Below are 10,887 nucleotides of genomic sequence, written 5' to 3'. Positions count from 1 at the left end.
TTCTTTTTATTGTAGGTAAAAAATGAATTATTTGTTGTTATTAATTTACATCAAATGCTTGATACCATTGAAGTGGTTATCTTGATTTGTTGTTTAATTTTGATACAATAAATATTTCATCAATTATTATTATTGTTATATTATATACAAGTATATATATATATATATTTATATAATTATATCATATATTTCATTTAGACGATAGCGTAGCTCTGCCGGTTGTTCTAAATAAAATATTATGATTTAATACTAACATCTAACAATCTAACATTTACTTTATTGCAACTAACTTATACTTTCTGCATCTAACCTTTACTTTAATGCAACTAACTTTTACTTTCCGCATCTAAATTTTACTTTACTGCAATTAACTTTTACTTTCCCGCAACTAACTTATTAAATCATATATTTCATTTAGGCAATTACGTGGCTCAGCCGGTTGTTCTAAATGAAATATAATGATTTAATTTAACATTTACTTTATGTAATTACATATTTATATAGTTATATATATAATCATAGGTACCATATATAAAATATCGGTGAAGTGGGAACTATATTATATTAGGTGTGTGTTTAAATATATAATTTTCTTGGAACCATAATTGTTGGTGGTTTCCTTTGTTTTACTTTTAATTAAACAATATTACATAAACCAAGAACAAATCCTTGATCCATGACAAAATTAATAATTTTTAAACTTCATTCTTACGTTTGGTAATTTATAAATTAATAAATTTAAACTTAAAATAACATCTCTTTGGATCGATCTCGTACTTAAGAAATAAATTACTTGCAGACAACCTACACTTGGGTGAATTATAATTTAAGTAGTAGCAAGTTTTTGGCGCCGTTGTCGTGGAGGTATAAATTAAGTTTGTATTTTTTATTTATGTTTTATTTATAAGTATTGTGTTGTTTTACTTGTATGAGTATTTGGAGTCGTAAAAAAAGTGGTAGACTTATCGAGTATCTGAAAATAATTTAAACATGGATGATAATTCAAATAATCAAGATAATAATAATAATAATAATAATAATAATAATAATAATAATAATAATAAAGAACATGATCAATTAAGAACACTTAGGCACCATATGAACCCTATTAGAACTAGTGCCCCATCTTGTTTAGTTTTTTCTTCTGATGCATCTAATTTCAACTTTAAACCTCAAATTATTCAACTTTTACCAAATTTTCATTGCTTAGATTTTAAAAATCCATATTTACATCTAAGAGAATTTGAGGAAGTTTGTAACACTTATAATGATCAAAATTGTAGCATGGATATAGTTCGATTAAAGCTTTTCCTTTTTTCTTTAAAAGATAAAGCTAAAACATGGCTACAAAATTTGAGATCGAGTTCAATAAGGTCATGGGAAGAAATGCAAAAACAATCTCTTAAAAAGTTTTTCTCTTCCCATAGAACAAACTCTTTTAAAAGACAAATTACTACTTTTTCTAAAAAACAAGGAGAAACATTTTATCAATGTTGGGATAGATATAACGAATTACTTAATACATGCCCACATCATGGGTTTGAAACATGGAGAATAGTTTCTCACTTTTATGAAGGTCTAATACCTAAAAATAGGCAAATGATAGAATTCATGTGTAATGAAACTTTTGAAGATAAAAACCCAAATGAAGCTATGGATTATTTGGATTCATTAGCATGAAATGCTAAAAATTGGGATAATATAGGAACAATAGAACCACCAACAATTAAAATCAATAATTCAACAAATGCAGGTGGTATCTATAATCTTAAAGATGATATAGATATTCAAGCTAAACTTGCATCTTTAGCAAGAAAAATTGAGTCATTAGAAATGAAAAAGAGTGGTCAATTAAAAAATATTCAAGAAATTGTTTGTCATATATGTGATATACATGATCATTCAACAAAAGATTGTCCAACATTACCTTCATTTAAAGAATGTCTTCATGAACAAAAAAATTGTGTTAACAATTATAAAAAACCAATACTAGATCCTATTTCACAATCATTTAATCCTCGATGGAAAAATCATCCTAATTTTAGTTGGAGGAATGATAATAATGCACAATCTTCACAACAATATTTTCAAAATAACCCAAATCATCAAGGTTATATTCCCTTTGTTACACCTCCAAGAAAGAACTTTGAAGACGTAATTCATGCATTTATCCAAAAGCAAGAGTCTATCAATATTCAAAACAGTCAATCTATGAGTGATTTGAAAGAAACTCTTGCAAAATTTGCATCTGCACTTAATATTCATGAAAAAGGAAAATTTTCATCTCAAACTCAACCTAATCCTAAAAATCAAAATCAAGAATTAAATAATAATAAAATTGATCAAATAAAATTTGTTATTACCCTTAGAAGTGGTAAAATAGTTATGATCCATATAGTAATGAAAACAAGGATCATTTAAAATCAAAGAGTAAGGATGATAATCCTGATACTTTTGAGAATGATGATACCTTAAATTCTAAAAATAATATGTTGAATAATAAATCATCTGAAATAGTAAATGAATCAAATAAACCTCCACCATTTCCTCATGCATTAACAAATCATAAAAAACAAAAAATTATTCTGATATCTATGAAGTTTTTAAACAAGTAAAGATAAATATTCCATTATTAGATGCTATTAAACAAGTACCTTCCTATGCAAAATTTCTAAAAGACTTATGTACTGGGAAGAGAAAATTTCATGTGAAGAAGAAAACATTCTTGGCTGAACAAGTAAGTTCTATTCTTCAAAACAATTCTAGTTTAAAATATAAAGATCCTGGTTGTCCAACAATTTCATGTATTATTGGAGAAAGTAAAATTAAAAAGCTTTGTTAGATTTGGAAGCAAGTGTGAATTTACTTCCTTATTCAGTTTATGAAAAACTTAATTTAGGAGAATTAAAACCCACTTCTGTTACTCTCTTACTGATGGATAGGTCAATCAGAATACCTAGAGGTATTGTAGAAGATGTGTTGGTTCAAGTTGATAAATTCATATATCCTGTAGATTTTATTGTTTTGGATACACAAACAATAGAAGTACATAATGAAATTCCAGTAATATTGGGACGACCATTTCTAGCAACTTCAAATGCTTTAATTAATTGTTGAAATAGGAATAATGAAATTATCTTTTGGAAATATGACTCTAGAACTTAATGTGTTCAATTTATGTAAACAACCAAGTATTAATTAAAATGAATATGATAATGGAATTGAAACAATTGTGGAAGAAAATATACAAGAAGAAAATTTAAATCAACAATCTGAAGTTTTTTCAATAAAAAGTTTTGAGTCTGAAAATAATTTTAAAGAAGATGATAATACAAATGTGGGGCCCCGGGTCCGATATCTAATACTAATAATTTTAAATGTATCAAACCAAACGATTTAATAAAATATATAATTTCTTGTTCACAAACTGACATAAACATCGTCAGAATAATTTAAATGTCTCAAATGTTTGAAATATAATTTTCAACATGTCAAAATAAACTAGTGGCCAAATTAATCCAAACATCATCAAATAGCTCCTAAGACCCGAGAATCCCACTCTAACTCGTATCTCCTCGCCTGGAACTGGACTCTGGCATCCCAAGCCTCGCCTCACCTACCTTCAAGCACATGAAAACAAGAGGTAGCCGACGTGCCGGTGAGTATAAACCCAGTATGATACAATCAATAACTTATGAGAATTTAATTTTCAAAATAGTTCATATAAATCCATAAAGATGCAATATAATGCAATGCATGATCATAAGCTGTGGGCTATCAATAAATTTCAAGATCAAGTGAATCATCTGGTCATAGGGTACCCAAGGAAAGAGAATCCCCCAGCAACATCCACCGACTCATCCGCTCGAGGTGGGGTGCTGTGTTCTACAATCTCAGGACTATGGTGCGCCTATAGAGAGTGTTCAGGCCATAGCAGCGACCTCCGCATACACTATGCAAACTCAACTATAGCCCCATACGTCCAACAAATCAATATATCAAGGCGACCTCCGCCATATCAAATCTGAATCGAAAAGTGGCTCAATATGCAATGCAATGATGCATTTCAATCTCATCAAGACAATATCATAATAAGTTCATCTCAAAAGATCAATCATCAAAATTCACAAGTATTTCATCAAGCCATAGAATTTTCAATTTAAAATAAAAATGATACTTTTACCTCGTATGTTACCGACCGTAACATACCTTTCAAATATTACCAAAAGAAGATCGAAATGTGTAGGTGAGAAGTCTTGAACATCTGAATTCTACTATAACTCAAGAACTCGGATCATTTATCAAAACAGAGCAATTTCTGTATAAAATTCATAATTAATTCAATAATGCTTCGAATCAAGATCCGCAATTTGGATATTCAAGAAAACTCAAATCCCAACAATTGTGTAAAAAAGAAATCCATATCATTTCTTAACCGTAATATGACATAAAAACATTCATTAAATCATTTTGTCAAACACGTGACGTGCGTGCTAAAGAGTTAGCTCATTTACTTTGCTCTTGTCTTCAATTTCATTTCTTTTCAAAATATCAATACATACAATATACATAATCAATAATTTAAAGGAGCTAAAATCAATTGAATCTTCATTTATCATAAACATAGCTCATGAGATGCATTCCAAGGAAGAATCTACTTACAACCAAATAGAGATACACTAGTCTTGGCACTTGGTGATGATTCTACAAGATCAAACCATAATAGAATCCATTAATATTATTTTCTTAAGCTTTCAATCCCCCGTAAGTTGAAAACTTATCAATACAAACTTATAACTCAAGGAATCCAAGAACAAGACAAAGTAATAACTTACCTTAATCTTTCTATTAGCGTAGATGAAGATACCAATTTGGATTGAAGGAATAAATCAAGAGATGATGGAGGGAAAGAAGAAAAATGGAAGAACCCTAGCTTCTAACCGATGGAGAGAAATGAGGATGAGAAGAAATGATACAAAAATCATTCTCCAATCTAATATATACCATTCAAACCTCAAAAGACGTTTTTTTGTACAAGTGCTGGGAGCCATGGCGCGTGTTTTGGCGCAGGGGCGCGCACCATACTGCCCAAACACCAAAATTTCAGCAATGGGCGCGCCATCGCGCGGGATTTGGCGCAGGGGCGTCCCGTATTCTGTCCAAAATGCATTTTTAACTTCAGAATTTGCGAAAGTGGTAAACTAGAAAGTTGTAACCCTATGTCTTGGCTTGCATCTCCAATTTGCCTCATGTCATTTGGAGGTCTGAGTAAAAAGTTATGCTCAATCTCTCAACATGTGTCATTGTAGGAACGACGATACGCACGACACACTTCGGGGAGCTTTTGGCTCATCTTCCCTAATGATTTGACCAAAACTCAAAATATGAAAGTTATAACCTTATTTCTTATCTTTCTAATGAAAGTGGCCTCACATCAATTGGATCAATATACAAAACATTATGCTAAAAACCACAACTACTGCCACATTTTTCATACCGTTTCTGCACTTCCATTACCTATTTAGCTCAAATTCAACCTTTGATTCTACCCATCCATTATCTATTCAATTCTATAACATTCATTACCATTCATACCATAACGTAAAGCCATAAACCATCACAACTACTGCCACAATTTTATTTTTTTTAAATTCAGGCATTACAATTCCTTCCCTCTAAAAATAAATTTCGTCCTCGAAATCAATCATCTCTTTCAAGTCTAAGATGTAATGATCAATACTGAAAATAAAACCGAGAATTGAAGCGTACTTCATTTGAATAACTCTGGATATTTATATCTCATTTTATCTTCTAATTCACAAGTTGCCTCTTCGACACCATGTCTGTTCCACTGTACTTTAATCAACGGTATCAATTTATTTCTGAGTTGTTTATCTTTTCTATCTAGAATTTTAATTGGTCTCTCAATGTAGCTCAAATTCTGATCTAACTCAACTTCATCGGGTGGAAGTACATGAGAAGGATCTGGATGATATTTCCTCAACATGGACATATGAAAAACATCATGAACACCTGATAACGCAGGAGGAAGAGCTAATCTATAAGCCAAATCACCAACACGTTCCAAAATCTCATACGGACCTATGAATCTCGGTGATAATTTACCCTTCTTTCGAAATCTAACTGTACCACGAAAAGGAGATATTTTCAGAAAAACTCTGTCACCTTTCTCAAAAATCAACGGCCTTCTCCTGATGTTCGCATACTTAGCATGTCTATACTGAGCAGCTCTCATAAGACTCTGAATCAATTTCACCTTCTCGGTCATATCTCTTATCATATCAGGTCCTACAATTGGTGCTTCAGATAAATCATCCCAATATAGAGGAGATCGACACTTCCTGCCATATAGTGCTTCAAATGGTGACATTCCAATGCTCACTTGATAACTATTGTTATAAGAAAACTCGACAAGTGGTAACGAATCCTGCCAACCAATACCAAAATCCATCACTACAGCTCTCAGCTTATCCTCTAATGTCTGAATAGTACGTTTTGACTGTCCGTCTGTCTGAGGATGATATGTTGTACTCAAATGCAAACGAGTACCAAGGGCCTCTTGTAAACTCTGCCAAAAATAAGAAGAAAATCTGGGATCACGATCTGATACAATTGACTTAGGAACACCATGCAATCTCAAAACTTCTCTGATGTACAATCTGGCCATCTGATCATGCCTATATGTCATCTGATAAGGAATAAAACATGAAGACTTGGTTAATCTATCAACGATAACCCAAATTGAATCGCAACCCCTCGACGACCTCGGCAATTTCGTGACAAAATCCATGGTGATATGGTCCCACTTCCATTCTGGAACCTTAAGGCTATGCAAAAGACCTCCTGGTCGCTTTCTTTCTGCTTTCACTTGTTGACAATTCAAACAACGAGATACAAATTCTGCTATGTCAGATTTCATTCTTTTCCACCAAAATTGTTTCTTCAAATAATTGTACATCTTTTTACTTCCAGGGTGTACACTGAACTTACTGCAATGAGCATCACGCAAAATCTGTATCCTCAACTCTGAAATATAAGGAACTACAAAACGATCATTCACAAACAAAATACCCTCATTATTGACCTGAAATTCTGATTGATGTCCTGATTTGACAAGTTCAACTGATTTCTAAATGCTTTGATCTAACTGTTTGGCCTCTCTAATTTTGACAAACAACTCGGGTTCTGCCTGAATCATAAATACTCTTACAGGTTGAGTATCTACCACTAAATCCAAACCAGAAACACAACATTCTTCTACTAAATCAGATACACTACTAGTGATCAAGGACATATTACATGCTTTTCTGCTCAAAGCATCGGCTGCTGCATTAAACTTTCCTGGATAATATTTTATTTCGCAATCATAGTCTTTCAACAAATCTAACCAACGCCTCTGTCTCATGTTCAACTCTGCTTGTGAAAAGAGGTATTTCAAACTCTTATGATCAGTGAATATCTCAAATGTCTCCCCATACAAGTAGTGACGCCAAATCTTTAGAACAAAAACCACTGCTGCTAGTTCCAAGTCATGAACAGGGTATCTAGACTCATGTGGCTTCAAGTGTCTTGAAGCATAGGCAACCACACAGCCGTGCTGCATTAATACACAACCCAATCCTTGATGTGAAGCATCAGTGTGCACTGTAAATCCTCCTACACCTGATGGAATAGTCAGAACTGGAGCACTAGTCAATCTATGCTTAAGTTCAACAAAACTAGCCTCACATTCCGGTGACCAAATAAATGGTGCATTCTTTTGTGTCAGCTCCGTAATTGGCCTCGCAATCTGTGAGAATCCTTCAATAAATCTGCGATAATAGCCTGCCAAACCCATAGAACTACGTACCTCAGGAACTGATGTTGGTCTAGACCAATTGATGATTGCCTCAACTTTACTCGGATCAACTGATATACCAGCACTCGAAATCACATGTCCAAGGAATACCACTCTATCCAACCAAAACTCGCATTTGGATAATTTAGCACACAACTTTTCAGTTCTCAAAATTCGCAAAACAGCTCTCAAGTGCTCGGCATGCTCAATTTCAGATTTTGAATAAATAAGAATATCATCAATGAAGATCACAAAAAATTGATCTATATACCGTTGAAACACACGGTTCATCAAATCCATAAATACCGCAGGTGCATTGGTCAACCCAAAAGGCATAACCAAAAATTCAAAATGCCCATACCTGGTACGAAAAGCAGTGTTAAGCACATCTGTCTCTCTAACTCTTAACTGATGATATCCGGATCTTAAATCAATCTTAGAATATACTGAAGAACCATGCAACTGGTCAAAGAGATCATCAATCCTTGGAAAATGATACTTATTCTTTAGTGTGGCTTTATTCAACTGTCTATAATCGACACAAAGCCTCATAGACCCATCTTTCTTCTTCACGAATAAAACCGGAGCACCCCAAGGTGAAACACTTGGTCTTATATATCCTTTAGCCAATAGATCCTCAAGTTGTTCCTTTAGTTCCTTCAGTTCAATTGGCGCCATCCTATAAGAAGCTCTAGAAATAGGCTGTGTACCTGGCATCAACTCAATGTTGAATTCAACCTCTCGGACTGGAGGAAATCCTGGAATTTCATCTGGAAATACATCTGAAAATTCATTAACAATTGGAATATCTGCCAATTTAGGTACTGACCTTGAAATATCAATCGCATAAACCAAGAAAAATTTGGCTCCTTTCTGCAACAAACGAGTCATGGACAAAACAGATATCAAAGGAATCTTAGCTCGAGAACCTTTATCATAGAATGTCCAGTGATCTGTCATATCAGGCCTAAACTTAACAATTTTCTGAAAACAATCTACAGTAGCCCTGTATCTTGTCAACATGTCAATACCAACTATGCAGTCAAAATCAGACATCTCCAATATAATACAATCAAGCTCAATGACATTATCCTCATAACGAAATTCACAACCACTTATCATTTCAGCTGACCTCATCACTTTGCCCAGTGGAGTAGAAATAGATAAGGTAGATGATAATGGTATAGAATGCAACGAATGCAATGTAGCAAAGTGCTTAGATATGAAAGTATGTGATGCACCCGTATCCATCAAAACATAAGCAGGATAACCTGAGAGAAAACAATTACCTGCAATGACATTATCTGGAGCATGATGTGCCTCATCCTCAGTGAGTGCAAAAACTCGAGCCTGCTGTCTAGGTGGATGTCCTGCCCTGTGGCCACCACTCTGTTTGTTCTGATCTGACCGATTTGATTGCTGATAAGAATGAACTGTAGGGGTCTGACGATTCTGGTGAGGTGTCTGTCTCGATGATCCCCCACTCTGAGATATTTCACTGCCACGATTAGGACACACTCGAGCATAGTGTCCCACCTGGTTACACAAGTGGCAAGCTCCTGAGATTCCTCTAGACTGATCGGTATAATGTCTACCACCACACTGACCACAAGTTGTGCCTGAATAACCAGTGCTCTGAACTGAACCCGACTGTCTCGATCCACTAGAATTCGAAAAATTATTGCCATGCCTCTTAAATTGCTTCCCTCTAGCCCTAAACTGCTCTCTTATGTTGCCACTATTACCCTATCTGAACTGCTGTCGGAACTGTGGCTGTTGGGGTCGTTGCGAATACTGAAAACCTCTCTGCCTATTGATTCCGGTTTCAGCTCCCTTTGCTCTATCAAGAGCCTCAGCAAAAGTGTTAGGCCTTCCAGTATTAACCAGGGTAAAGATATCAGGATTAAGACCATTTATGAAATGATCGGCCTTAGTTTCTTCATCGGATGCTACATGAGGAGCAAATCTCAGTAAATTCGAGAACTTTGCAACATAGTCCTCAATATTCAGATTTCCCTGCTTTAAATTTGCAAACTCGGCTCCCCTATCTTTCTTGTAAGAGGTAGGAAAGAAACACTGATAAAATTCAGATTTAAAAATCTCCTAGGTAACAATCGTACCTCGACCCTCTAAAGCTTTCTTTGTCATGATCCACCAACTCTTAGCAACATCCAATAACTGATGAACAACTAATTTGATTATACGATCATCTGGATACTCAAGAGATTCAAATAATTGATCCATATTCTCCAACCAGTTTTCACACTCTAATGCATTCTCAAGACCCTTCAACATATGTGGGTGCAAAGACTGAAATCTGGCTAACAGTATCTCCATCGGAGTCGGAGTTATATCCGTCTGAGTATGAGTAGCACTACCCTGAACTTGTGCCATTGGTATGTTCTGTCTAGGTCTACCCCGACCTCTACCAAGAGTAGCCATGTCTGATATACAATAGATCAAACATAGATAAATCACAATATCATAATCATCTCAATCTTGTATCAATCATCTCTGGCTCTCGAGACTCAATATTCTCAAAAATCTCGAATATAGCTCAACAATAGAGTATCTCAATTATGATCATGTATTTCACATTACGGCACAGTGAAAATGCTAGAAAATATATTACATGATCAAGCAATTCGAACTGACTAGATCTACTCTGTTCCCAAATATCATACGCTCTGATACCACCTAATGTGGGGTCTCGGGTCCGATATCTAATACTAATAATTTTAAATGTATCAAACCAAACGATTTAAAAAAATATATAATTTCTTGTTCACAAACTGACATAAACATCGTCACAATAATTTAAATGTCTCAATGTTTGAAATATAATTTTCAACATGTCAAAATAAACTAGTGGCCAAATTAATCAAAACATCATCAAATAGCTCCTAAGACCCGAGAATCCCACTCTAACTCGTATCTCCTCGCCAGGAACTGGACTCTGGCATCCCAAGCCTCGCCTCACCTACCGTCAAGCACATAAAAACAAGAGGTAGCCGACGTGCCGGTGAGTA

At 34.4% G+C, this 10,887-nt stretch overlaps 1 non-coding gene across 1 annotated transcript; it reads right to left on the bottom strand.

The window, feature by feature from the left end:
• Nucleotides 1–1,432: 1,432 nt before the first annotated feature.
• On the bottom strand, nt 1,433–1,541 carry LOC142519991 (small nucleolar RNA R71). Its single transcript, XR_012813870.1, has one exon. It is a non-coding gene; the product is annotated as a small nucleolar RNA R71 (small nucleolar RNA).
• Between the last annotated feature and the right edge of the window lie 9,346 nt (nt 1,542–10,887).

This window comes from Primulina tabacum, chromosome 11, assembly GCF_025594145.1.
Source record: "Primulina tabacum isolate GXHZ01 chromosome 11, ASM2559414v2, whole genome shotgun sequence".
Lineage (NCBI taxonomy): Eukaryota > Viridiplantae > Streptophyta > Magnoliopsida > Lamiales > Gesneriaceae > Primulina > Primulina tabacum.
Note: the sequence above shows the minus strand (reverse complement) of the source record. Positions and strands in the feature narration are given on the sequence as shown.